This window comes from Monodelphis domestica, chromosome 7, assembly GCF_027887165.1.
Source record: "Monodelphis domestica isolate mMonDom1 chromosome 7, mMonDom1.pri, whole genome shotgun sequence".
NCBI lineage: Eukaryota > Metazoa > Chordata > Mammalia > Didelphimorphia > Didelphidae > Monodelphis > Monodelphis domestica.
This window is the reverse complement of record NC_077233.1, coordinates 18,312,587-18,326,241: the sequence shown is the minus strand read 5'-3', so window position 1 is coordinate 18,326,241 and position 13,655 is coordinate 18,312,587.

The following is a 13,655-nucleotide window of genomic DNA, read 5'->3' as shown; positions in this document are numbered from 1 at the left end:
CCTGGAGCAGAGGACACCTCTGCTAAAGGAGAAAAGAGAAGCCGAGTGGAGTCAATGTCTTAGGCTGCCTTAGTTTCCTTAAAAGTAAATTTGATGCAGAGGAAAGCACAGAGTCCCAGGTTTCCTTACTGCTTATGTTACCTTGGCCTAAAAGGCTTTAGCCTCTCCAGTCTCCATTTCCTCATCTGAAAAAAAGAGGGGATTGTACCCTATGTCCTTGGCATTTCCTTCTAGCTCCAAGTCTGTGAGTTGTGTGATATTACCAAAAATTTCTTCAGTTAAATTCCTTGAGTCAAGAAGGAATGTCTTCCAGTGACCGCAGGGTGATTGATGGCATTTTCTTTTATTTATTTATTTATTTTGGTATTGAATGGTTTTGTTCACTTTTCCTAGGTTACAGTGCTTTTTTTAATTGTCAATTTTTAAAGTATTTTTCCATGTTTCCATGATTCATTTTCTTTTCTTCCTCTCTTCCTTCCCCCTCCCACAACTGACAAGCAATTCTATTGGGTTGTAGAAATGTTATCCCTTGATACCTATTTCCATAGTATTCATTTTTGTACTAGAGCAATCTTTTAAAGCCAGTAACCATACAAACAAGTGATAAGTCTTGTGTTTTTCTTTTGTGTCTCTACTCACATAGTTCTTTCTCTCAATGTGGAGAGCATTCTTTCTCATAAGTCCCTTGGGAATGTCCTGGATTCTTGTATTGCTACTAGTAGTAAAGTCCATCACGTTGGATAGTTCCACAATGTGTCAGTCTCTGTGTACAATGTTTTCCTGGTTCTGCTCTTCTCGCTCTGCATCACTTCCTGGAGGTTGTTCCAGTCTCCATGGAATTCCTCCACTTTATTATTCCTTTTAGCACAATAGTATTCCATCACCAACATACCACAATTTGTTTAGCCATTCCCCAATTGATGGGCATCCCCTCGTTTTCCAATTTTTGGCCACCACAAAGAGCGCAGCTATGAATATTCTTGTACAAGTCTTTTTCCTTATGATCTCTTTGGGGTACAAACCCAGCAGTGCTTTGGCTGGGTCAAAGGGCAGACAGTCTTTTAAAGCCCTTTGGACATAATGATGGATGGTGTTTTAGAAAGATATCTCCATGGTTTTGGAGCTTCCCAATTGGGACCTGGAATGTCTGATACTGATCCATCCTCAACTTCCCTACTTTTCCTTTTACTCATATAACTTCTCATTGGCAAGAAAATGAACATGGCTGATTCCATCTGCTGAGCCTCTCTCAAAGGCAGCTTCACAGCAGACTGCTTACCTAAACTTGTGATGGCCCTCCATCCCTTAGCAAAACTAAAAGTCATTACTTGGCAAAGTATGCAGATACGAACTGGTTTTTAGCATCCCTTGACTGCTTATGAATGCTACCTCTTGCCTAGAAAAATCGCTAACTTCCTGTTTCAGGGCATAGGTTAAATACCAGACTCTTTTGCCAAGCTAGCTTTGGTTAAATCATTATCCAGCAATTTATCCAGTGTCCTAGAGATTTTCAAGATATGGCTAGACTTTACATATTCAGCTATAGGGGAAAGGGAAAATCCTTATCTTTGGTGGTTTGGAACTAGGTTTGGCTCAGAGGCCTCTCTCTTAGTCTTTCAGCTAACTCTGGCTCCCAACTATACTACCCAGAAAACAGTGTGAACTGTTGAGGGATGAATACAGAATCCCTTACTGTTTAGCAGAGATGGGATCTTTCTGAAGTTTCCCAGCAGAAATTGGCGAGCTTTCCAGATCAAGGCTTGCTTCATTGTTCTATTGATTGTCTAGACTTTAGAAGGTAATAGAGAAAATGTTAATAATGCAGATTAAAATTTAAAGTGTGTTATGTGTATGTTCTTTCCAGTTGTTAAGCATTTATTGGCCCACCCATGCTGTATAGAGACCTTTGTCTAAATCCTTTACTTATGAGATCTGAAAGAGTTGATGGACTGTTTTCCTAAGGAGATGTCTATTGCTTAAAAGAAGTCCTGTCTCTGGTCTCAGACATTTCCTAGCTGTGTGACCCTGAACAAGTCACTTCACCTAGCCCTTACCACTCTTCTAACTTGGAACCAATACTTAGCATCGTTTCTAAGACAGAAGTTAAGAATTGAAAGAGAAGCAAAGAGAAAGAGAGACAGAGACAGAAACAGAAAGAGGAGAGAAGGAGGGAGGGAAAGAGGATTGTTCAAAATAATCAGAAAATACAATGAAGGGGAGGTGGATCTTTGAGCCCAAATCTTGCCCCCATTTCTTAGTACTATGTACATTCTCCTTTGATTTTTTCCAGTCACTGAGCATCATTTCCCAAAAGTCTACTACTCCTCATACCCATTTTTAAGGATAATCTGCCATAACAAGTTTGGATGAAAGCCACAAAACAAAATGTCAACCAAAAGACAAAGAGACAATTCCTGCCACCAAGCTTGTCCACATCCTAGGGAATGAGATACCAAAGAATCACCCCATTTCTGGAACCCACTGAACTAGGGAGGATTTACTGCAGCTGCCTGTTCTCTGGGTGAGTTCCTACATTTAGCAGCAAAGGCCTCTCTAAATAAGTGATTACATGGCAACTGAGCATCTATGCTAGAGGGAAAAGGAAAAGGCTATACATACGCACAAAAGATTTATTGAAGGCTATTCTGTGCCATCAATCAAGGCCCCAGGAGGGCTAGAGATGCAAGTGGACTGCTGGGATGATGGTATGGCAGCTTCAAAAATGGCTTCTCAGCTTGCTCTTTGTGCATAGGAAAAGTCCCATCTCTGCTGTGTGCCCCAGATGCTCCCTCTGATTCAAGGCTTCCTAGACAGTGACTGGTGGGGAAGAAGGTTTTTTCTGCTTCCTGTGCTTTTGCACCTATGCTTTGAGGTCTTCAAAGAGGAGATGGCCATATTAGGATAGAATTTACTGAAGTAAAGCCAACGTTGAGTAAATCAGAGTTTTCTGCATTGGGCTCTTGACTGACAAAGGGGGTATAAGGAGCCTTATCTATGATGCCAGGTACTTCCAAGCTGTCTAAGCCCAGATGGACCCTTGACCTATGAAGAGATTGTTAGGAACAGAAGAGGACACGTATTTGGCTGGTTTTAGCAAGGAACAGTTAATATTCGCCAGATATATGCCAAGTGTTATTGGTGTACATTTTTCTGTCTCTTAACTTACCTGGTAAATGCGAGGAGAATGGTCCTCTCTCAAGGGAGAAGTCAAAGGCCTTGAAGAAGTCCACGAGCCTTCCTTTTACCTGGGGATCTACCTGTGAAATGCTTGCTCAGATTTCCCAGGCAAGGAAAAATCAGCTTCTAATACATGAAAATACTAACAGGAGAATAAAAGCATTTCTTAATAGTATAACCTCATATAAATGTGGGCATGCAGAGGTATTCCTATGTCTGTGGGTATCTGTGTGCGTCTATTCTTTAGCCACAATATCGATTCTTTTACATTCCCCCGAGGAGAGAAGGCTAGCATGTGCAGTTATAAAATTTTAAGAAAAGCAGATTCATTTATATATAATAAAAAGGGGTTACAGAGTCCTTCAGTGAGATACTTTGAAACTACACTACAAGAACAACTAGGTGGCTCAGGAAAATTGAGAGGCAGACCTAGATGTGGGAGGCCCTGGGTTCAAATCTGATCTCAGACAGTTCCTAGTTGTGTGACCCTAGTCAAGTCACTTAACCCCTATTGCCTAGCCCTTACTGCTCATCTGTTCTCTGAACTTCTCATAGGTAAAAAGATGAGCAATATGGATTACTGATTCTAAGATGGAAGGTAAGAGAAAAAGAAAAGAAACTACAATACAAAATTGGTACAAATAAGTGCAGAGGATCAGAGAATCAAAGATTTAGAGTGGAAAGACTTCAGAGACCATGTTGTCTAACTCCATCATTTTACATTTAAGGAAACTAAGGCCCAAAGGAGCTGGGACTTGCCCACCATCACAAAGCTAATAAATGACTCAGTTTCCATATCCCTAAAATGAGGGTAATAAGATTTACTCTCAGGATTGTGGTAAGGTTCAGGTGATGTCTCTCTCTCTCTTTAACCCTTACCTTCTGTCTTGGAACCAATACTGTGCATTGGTTCCAAGGCAGAAGAGTGGTCAAGGCTAGATAATGAGGTCAAGTGACTTGCCCAGGGTCACACAGGAAGTGTCTGAGGCCAGATTTGAACCCAGGACCTCTAGTCTCAAGGCCTGACTCTCCATCCACTGAGCCACCCAGCTGCCCCAATTGGCAACTGTATTTTAATGGGTATAATGAGTTTCCTTCGTAATCTTTTGTTTCATTTTCCACATTTAAAAACGAGCAGCAGACCACAGGCTTTGGCCAAGAGCTCCATGACACAAGAAAAGATTAAGAGCCCCTGATTAAAGTGGCAGATGACAACGGTTGTTTCCTCAACAAGTACTGGCAGCTGAAATCAACCACCAAGATTTATCAAGAACCGAATGAAACAATCCCCACTTTTCAAAAAGAGAAATGAAAATAATCCTTCTTTAGTGTTATTATTTGTTTAATTGCTAGTATTGCAGCAGCACAATATTTAAGCTACATTATGATTTGTTCTTGAAATTTTTATTTAGTCAATTTAGAACATTATTCCTTGGTTACAAGAATCATCTTCTCCCCCCCCCCCCACCCTTCCCACAGCTAATAATCTGGCTAATAATCCCCACTTTCAAGGAGCTTCTTGGTGATTAAAGGAAGGAGGGGTTATAGATTTAGGTCTGGAAGGGACCTCAGAAACCAACTAAACCTTTTTCTTTTTACAGACAAGGAAACTGAGGCAAATGGTGTTACATGACACAGCCAAGAAAAGTATCTGAAGTCAGATGTTTAACTCGGGAAGATGACTCCAGGTCCGGCACTCTATTCACTGTTCCACCTCACTGACCTATATAAATACCAACCATTATTGTTGGTTGGTGTTGATTGTCCTCCTTGAAGAGGGCCAAATCGATGCCATTGGGTGATGTCTTCTGAACTGAGCATTACGTGGACTTAACTGAGGCAGATTTGCATGGAGTTGCCAGCCTCTCTCTCTCTTCCAAAGTCATTGATATTCGGGGGCAAGACAAAAATCCTGAAGACTGGTGATGGCCACGGATTCAGTGGACGACGTTGGTGTCTTCCATGTGTGACAGCACCTACTTCAGCCACCTTGGTGGCCGGTGGAACAGACTGTTCTCATCTGCTCCTTCTTCACATGCCTGGGATAGAGAGCCCCCTGAGTCACCAATGGGTTTGAGACCTGTCCGTTACCCACAGCCTGGCTTAGCCCATGTACCATGATGCTTTGCCAGAGCGAGGCTACTGTGCCTACTCTAATTTCTTGGAGCCAACAGTGATAGAGAGGTGGCTTGGGAGCAGCCAAGGTAGGAAAGCAGCCCTGCTCAGGCCAGAGATGCTAGTCCTCCTTGAGAACCCCCCTGCTAGTATTTGAACCCAGGTCCTCCCAATCCAGCATTCTTTCCAACCCTACGTCCACTCTGGTTGAACTTTCTTTTTTCTCATTTCTCGCTATCATGGCTAGCCTCGATTTCTATTTTTGGTTCAGGGCCTTGCCCTTTTCCTGGGTTCCACCCCCCATTCCCATCCCTCTTTACAGATCTGGCCATCCTCAGTGAGTCAGGGGAACACAATGCCCTCCCATTCCCGGACCCCATCAATTCCCACAATGTAGCATTTGGGCAGGACCCAGATCCATTTGGCATAAGCCAAGGGAGGCAATGCCAGAGATAACCCCTGCCCCCCAGTGGGGAGTGTAGGGTGTTGCTAAACTAACTTCCCCTCAGTGGCTCCTACCCCACTAAGTAGAGCTGCCCCACCCAGGCCAGGCTGTTCTGACCTTTCCCCTGTGTACTTCGGAGCTCTCACCGAACCAGATCATAAAGGATAAACAGTCAATTCCCTTCTGGTCAGGAAGACTTGGTTTTCAGATTCTGAAGGGCATCCTCAAGACCCAGGAGCCCCATATTCTGAGTTAAGAAGATCAGAGAATCATAGGATTGCTCATTTGAGAGCAAGAAGGGATTTGTGATCATTTTACACATCGGGCAACTGAGGCCCAGAAATCAGTTGTTCCCCTTTGGAAGTTGGGCTAGATGGGCCTCAGGAGTCCAGGGCCTTAAGGGTACTTCTTCCACCTTATTTGTCTCCTCAAGGACTCTTCTCCTTTCAAGGAATCCAGGATGACCCAAGAGATTGTTTACAAGTAAAACGTCTTTCCTATTTCTTTGATTGATTGGTTTGTAGCTGGGTGTGTCTGAGTCCATCTGGCCCCACCTTTGGTGAAAATCTTCCCAGGCTCTATAGGGCTATAGGGAAGCTAGACCTGCTGAGCCCTCAGTGCCTCTCTGATTCATGGATTTCCCAAAATTCCCATTTGGGGGCTTCTAGAATTCCACATATCCTCTTAAGATCTGTTTCCTAGGGTACCTCTCTCCCTGCTCACTGCACCGCACCATCATCCACCCCTCCTTCCCATCATTCTGCCCCTAGGAAAGACCTTTTCCCTCAGCAGATAGAATACACTGGCTTGACTCCTTTCTAAAGGATTTGTCCCAGAATTGTGTATATTATAATCATGGCAGCAACAGGAAGGTAGATAGGACTTTCAATAAACTTTACAGCTTTCTAAGACCTGGGCACATTGTTGTTGCTCAGTCACTTCAGTCATGTCAGACTTTTTAGTACCCCATTTGGGATGATCTTGGAAAAGATACTGGCATCGTTTGCCATTTCCTTCTCTGGATTATTTTGTAGATGAGGAAACTGAGGCAAATGGGGTGAAGTGACTTGCCCAGGGTTGCACAGAGAGTAAGTAACTGAAGACAGATTTGAACTGAGGTCTTTCTGACTCTAAGCCTGACAATCTATTCTCTGTGCCACCTAGTTTGCCCTCACTACTTTTTTTTTTAATCCTTACCTTCCATCTTAGAATCAATACTGTGTATTGGTCCCAAGGCAGAAGAGTGGTAAAGGCTAGGCAACAGGGGTTAAGTGACTTGCCTAGGATCACACAGCTAGAAAGTATCTAAATCCAGATTTGAACCCAGGACCTCCCATCTCCAGGCCTGACTCTTAATCCACTGAGCCACCCAACTTCCCCCCCCCCCTCCACCCTCACTACTTTTTAATGGAAGCCTATTTCTGCAAAAATCATCATACTTCACATTTTTGTTTTTGTTTTTTTCATCAAAAAACTGGTACCAAAGTAAATGGGCATCAATTCAGGCTAAGCAAGTTGTGACATGAGAATATAATGGAAAGCCACTGTGCTAGAAGAAACAACGAATAGGAAGATTTCAAAGAAGCATGGGAAGTTTTACGTGAACAGATACAAAGAGAAGTAATCAGAAGAGAACAGTAGGGGGGTAAGTAACCTGGGTTGTAATGTAAATAACGTGGGAATGGAGAGACTTTCCTCGGATTCTTTTTTGTGATTAATATTTTCTTTTTTCCCATTTACATGTAGAAATCATTTTTAACATTCCTTTTCTCATGTTTTGGGTTCTAAAAAATTCTCCCCCTCCCTCCCCTTCTCTTCGCCTTCCCTAGCAATTTGACACAAGTTATACATGTGTTATCGTGCAATACATGTTTCCATATTTGTCATGTTCTTTCCTAGGATTCTACCAGCCCCTGACATCCTCATGAAAGTAAGAGGATTTGGGGAGGAAGGAGGACAGAGGAAGCCAGACAGAGAGGGGGAGAATTGGGGCCACCCTCCATCTTTGCATCACTCAGCCTTGATAGACTCATCACTTCCTTTCCTCTGCCCATCTCCATTAGGGTGGCCATAGCTGCACTGAGAGTCTCGTGGGGTACAGTGGCAGCTGCCTCTCTATCATGGTGCCATCCGGTTGCAGATGAAATGATGATTAGATGAGATAAGCTCTAGCCTCAGAGTTGGGAAGGATGCTCACTCTTAACTGAACTAGTCCTTGGCAATCACTTTGCTCTCTTCCCTAAGAGACTGAAAGATTGAGCAGGAAACTGGCTGCTGCCAGTAGTGTTTTTGCATAATGCAAAATCAATTGTTATTTTTAGGCATTAATTATGAAAATAATTCTTTTCAACAAAAGGCGGTGGTGAGTCCTTTCACGTCAACCCTTCTTTTCCCCCCTTCAATTTTTGTCCTTTCCCTTGTTACTATTTATTCCATTGTTACATAAAGAAATTGGCAGGGGACAGCTAGGTGGCTCAGTGGATAGGGAGGCAGGCCTGGAGATGGGACATCCTGGGTTCAAATCTGGCCTCAGACACTTCCTAGCTGTGTGACCCTGGGCAAGGCACAACTCCCATTACCTAGCCCTTACCACATTTCCGCCTTAGAAACAATATAGAATTTTGATAAAGGAAAGAGAGAAAGGACGAAAAGAAGAGAGAAAGAAAAAAAAGAGAGAGGCAAGAGAAGGAAGGAAGGAAGGAAGGAAGGAAGGAAGGAAGGAAGGAAGGAAGGAAGGAAGGAAGGAAGGAAGGAAGGAAGGAAGGAAGGAAGGAAGGAAGGAAGGAAGGAAGGAAGGAAGAAATTGGTACCAACAACCCTTGTCTCTTGTGCTTTGTGCTAACCAAGGTGATGGAGCTTGGCAAACTGGGGGATTGAGAAGAAAGGAGAATACACATCCAACACCTCAACTGAACCATTGGACAAAAGACTCTCCCTAGAAAATTTCAAATATTTTAGCTACTCTGCAACTCTGTTTCTTAACCAGCTCAAAGGGATAAGAAAAAGAAATAATAAGTAGAGAGAGGTTGAGGAGTGAGAATTAAAGGAATAACCCCCTAGACTCCCTTCATTTTGTGAGCCGGTTGAACAGCAGAGAGGGAAGGGAAACTCTTTTTGTGGGCACCATATCGGTGCCTTTTGGATTCCTGGCTGGCACTTCCCAGGGATTTCTATTTCCCCTTGCAGCAGCTTGCCTGTGGTAAAGGCTATTTACAGATTTGGAGACTCCTTGCATCTGTCACCAGTATTTATCTTTCTCATCAGTATTTACCCTGTCCCCGTAGGAGGGCACAAGCCCTCTCATTTCATATTACACATCTTTTTATATCCAGGTTTTTATTAGGCTCGTAATGGACACAACAATGTAAACAGAAGATGAGTCTGAATGCTGTGCGAGTATAATCACCAGGTTTGGACCTGGACAGAGCTGTCTTCTCTTCCTTCTTTGGAGAGGTGGGAGACTATGGAGGTAGGGGGTAGCATTGCCTGTAATTGCATACATGATTGGTGCATTGGTTAATTTTTACCAATCTGATTTTTTTATTCTTTCTTTTAAGGGATATTATTGGCGAGGGAATGGGGAGAGATCCATTTTAAAATGAAAGAAATAAAAGATACCAAAACACATTTTAAAAAAAGTAATGTTTGTTTCTAGTTATAATAACTGATATTTCGCTTTTAGGCTTGTAAAATATTTTTATGCAAATTATCCCAATTGGAGCCTGCTGGACTCGATTCCCTGAGGAGACACCACAGGAATGACCATCCTAGTTTTTGAGAATTAGAAACTGAGGTTGAGAGGCAAAGGGACTTATCTAGTGTCACACAGCTTGTTGTCCTCCCACTCAGAGAAGACCAGTGGTACATGTTGGCTGATGTCTTTTGCCCATAAATTGTATTTAGGTGAAGCAGATTTGCATAAAGTTATCAACTTCACTCTCTTCTAGTCATTAAAATTCAGAGGCAAGACAAAATCAAGATGACTAGAGAAGGCCAGGATGCTAGCAAGTATCTTTCTCCTGATTCCCCATCATTAGCTTGTTTGCACAAAACTGTTGGCTTGTTGTTTCCTCCCTTTGGATTTTGAGTTCCTCAAGGGCAGGGTTTGGCTTTGACCTTGACCAGTCTCTTCAGAGCTTGGCCCAGTGGCTGGTACATAGTAGAGAGTTAATCAATGCTCATTGAGAGATTAGAGGCCAGGCAATGAGGTTTGGGGGTCACCTCAGTTCTCAAAGCCTGACTCTTGAGACTACAAGGGGTTGCTATCTGGCTCTAAGTGGGTACAAAGAGTCCTCACGCCCAGGAAATTGCAGATCCTTGAGGTAGGAAAGTATTTAGAAACATCAACTTAAGTGTGCTCTGCTCCGATAACAAAACCAGAAGTGGCTCTGCAGGACTTGGAGGCCATTTTCACTGGGATGTGGGAAGTCAGCAAGGCTGGTGAAGGAACCAGGGGAAAGAGGGGAAAGAGCAGGGCTGAAGCTCAGAAAGTCAGTAGGCAAAGGAGTCAGCCACTCAAGGGCTGTGGGGAGATGCAATGAGGGTTAGTTTCCTTTTTTAAAGAAAAATCCCTATCTTCTGTCTTAGAATCAATACTGTACATTGGTTCCAAGGCAGAAGAGAGGGAAGGGCTAGGCAATGGGGGTTAAGTGACTTGCCCAGGGTCACCCAGCTAGGAAGGTCAAATCTGAACCCAGGACCTCCCATCTCTATGCCTGGCTCTCTCTCCACTGAGCCACCCATTTGCCCCTGTCTTTCCTTAAATGTTATCAGCTCAAGCCTCCATTCCAAGTCTGCTGTTCACTTCCAGTCGCTATCACTTTCATTTCATTCAACCAGTTCACTTTGATTCACTTTTTATAAAGGAACATCTTTTATTCCTCCTCTCCCCAACACTGTGAGGATAGACTTTCTCCTATTTCATCTCTGCATCTGGGGAGAATGGGCCCAGACTGAATAGTTTAGCATGCGTCAGACTAAGTTCTCATCTAGACAAGGCATTGCCAAGCTAGGTCCCAACGGTCACTTCCTGCTCCTCACGGCATTGCTGTTGGGCTTTAAAACTTGGCATGGTAAACTGGAACAACCTCCAGGAACTGATGCAGAGTGAAAGGAGCAGAACCAGGAGAACATTGCACACAATAGATGCATACATTGTAGCACAATTGAATGTAATGGACTTCTCTAGTAGCAGCAATGCAATGGCCGGGACAACTTGGAGGGATTTACAAGAAAGATGCTCTCCACATTCAGAGAAAGAACTGGGGGAGCAGACACACAGAAGAAAAACAACTGCTTGGTCACATGGGTCGATGGGGATATGATTGGGGATGTAGACTCTAAACGATCATCCTAGTGCAAATATCAATAATATGGAAATGGGTCTTGATAGATGACACATGTAAAACCCAGTGGAATTGCTCATTGGCTACAGGAGGGGGGGTCGGAGGGGGGGAAGAACAGGAATCATGTAACCATGGAAAATATTTTAATTAATCAATTAAATAAAATTTAAAATATATAATGTTAAAACTGAGCTGCATATGAGAAAAATATTATGAATGTCAAAAGTAAAGATATTGTTGGAAATGTCAAAAAATTAAAATTAAAAAAAAAAATTAAACTTGGCATGACCTGTCTTCTAGACTCCTGAACCTCAAGCCCAGAGCTCACCCCTCAGCCTTTCCAAATTCACAAGGTCACAATCTCCAGATTAATTACTTCCATGTTTTAAAAAAAAAAAATCCCAGGCAAAGAATTTAGGCCTGGATTTATGGCTCAAGTGCCCTGGAGCAGGAGAGTTGAAGGCCTCTGATCCCATAGCACTGCCTCTCTTCCCTCACCAGACAGTGTCAGCCAGGAAAAAAAGAGGAAGTGGCCACCCATGTGGACCAACCAAATGAAGCAGATGACTAGTGCTTTTGGACTCCCCTAGTTCCAGCTACCAGACTTAGACAAAGAGGCTGTGTTTTGCTATGTGCATAGTGGACTAGGATTAGATTCAAGAGGACTTTCTAGGCTCTTCTGGGGGGGGGGGGGATTTCATCAGTGATACTCACTCAAGATCCTAAGGACTAGGCTAACTGGCCAGCCCCCCCCCCATTATGTAAATATGACCTTTCTAAGGGCCCTTTAATTGCCCCCAGCTAAAGGAATTCATATCTAACTATAAAATGTTCTGCCAACAGCCAAAGACTATATAAGGATGAAATTGATGGAGAAGCATAGACTTATCTGCTTCACAACGGGATTCCATGTACCTGCTTTGCCTCTCTTAAATCCAACCCTAAAATCAAGCAAAAAAATACAAATGAAATCAGCCAGGTCAAGCTTCGGTCATCAGCAAGATCTTCATTTCTTATTCAAATACCAGCCAAAAGGAGAGGTCCTGAAACTATGCAAAAGCCTTTATGAAATCTTATCTGAAAAATAGAGGAACTCGACACCCATCGTCTATTGCTTTTTGACCATCAGCCTAAGTCAACCACAGAAGGCAAAATGTGAGCTAAGACCAATATTGGGAGGCCAAGATCTTCACCATAGAAATGCCAACGTTTGCTACTCAATTTCCATGTGAACACAGCCTGTCAGACACTACTTCTACCCCCATGGCTTTAGACAAGTCCCTTAACCTCCTGATCCTTAGCTTTCTCATTTACAAAATTGGGGGAGTGAACTAGATGAAGTCCCTCCCGGGTCTAGAGCCACAAGCCTATAAAAAAACAAACTGGATGAGCCAGCCACCATTTTGGTTTTGGAAACAATATAACCAGAATTTATCCATAATTCTGCCACATCAATCAAGTGGAACCAGTTGTTCCTATTGAAAAATACTATTACATTTTAACAAACAAAATTTGATAATGTAACCCCACACATATGCATACAAACATATAATGTTCCCTGGTGTTTTTTCACATGCACATATAGAAATACAACATATAAATGTGTGTGTGTGTGTGTGTGTGTGTGTGTGTGTGTGTGTGTGTGTGTGCAACCTCAATTTCTCAGGACAGAGAAAGTCCACACAGAAAGGTTGTTTTCTTCCTGGGGACTTTAGGGGAATCTTCTCCACTGCTATTTCTCTGATCATTCACCCAGGGTAACTAAACACCCCAGTATCATTCAGTTACCTCTTCAATATCATCAGCCAGTCACCAACATGCCATTGTCTTTTTGATCAGTTGATATCTCTTCACTATTTCCATAAGCAACTGACATCAATGAGCCTTTACAAAAGGTTATTTACTGAAAGATATGCTGAAATATACATATACATGAGTGTGTGTGTGTGTGTGTGTGTGTGTGTGTGTGTGTGTGTGTGTGTGTGTAGGACTCAATTTCCCAAGACAGAGGTCCTCAAAGAAAAGCTGTTTTTCCCCTGAGGACTTCAGGGGAATTTTCTCTATTGTTATTTTTCTGATCATCCACCCAGTGTAAACATTCCAATATCATTCAGTTACCTCTTCAATATCACCATCCAGTCACTAACATGCCATTGTCTTTTTGATCAGTTGATATCTCTTCACTATTTCCATAAGCAACTGACATCAATGAGCCTTTAAAAAAGGTTATTTACTGAAAGATATGCTGAAATATACATATAAAATGTATGTGTGTCAGTGTAGGCTGTGGGGCTCAATTTCATAGCACTAAGAAGCATAAACACATTTACCCCCAATACAAATGAGTAGCACACTCTCCTCCCTCCCAGCTCACTTCATAGGGAGGGTGGGTTCTCCTATAAAGCATTTGCCCCACCAAGTTCAAATTCAGACTCAGATACTTAACTATGTAAACCTGAGCAATTTACTTAACCTTTTTCTGCCTCGGTTTCTTCTACTATAAAATGGGTATGATAATAAGAGCACCCACCTTACAGGGTTGTCGTGAAGATCAAATAATATATTTATAAAGT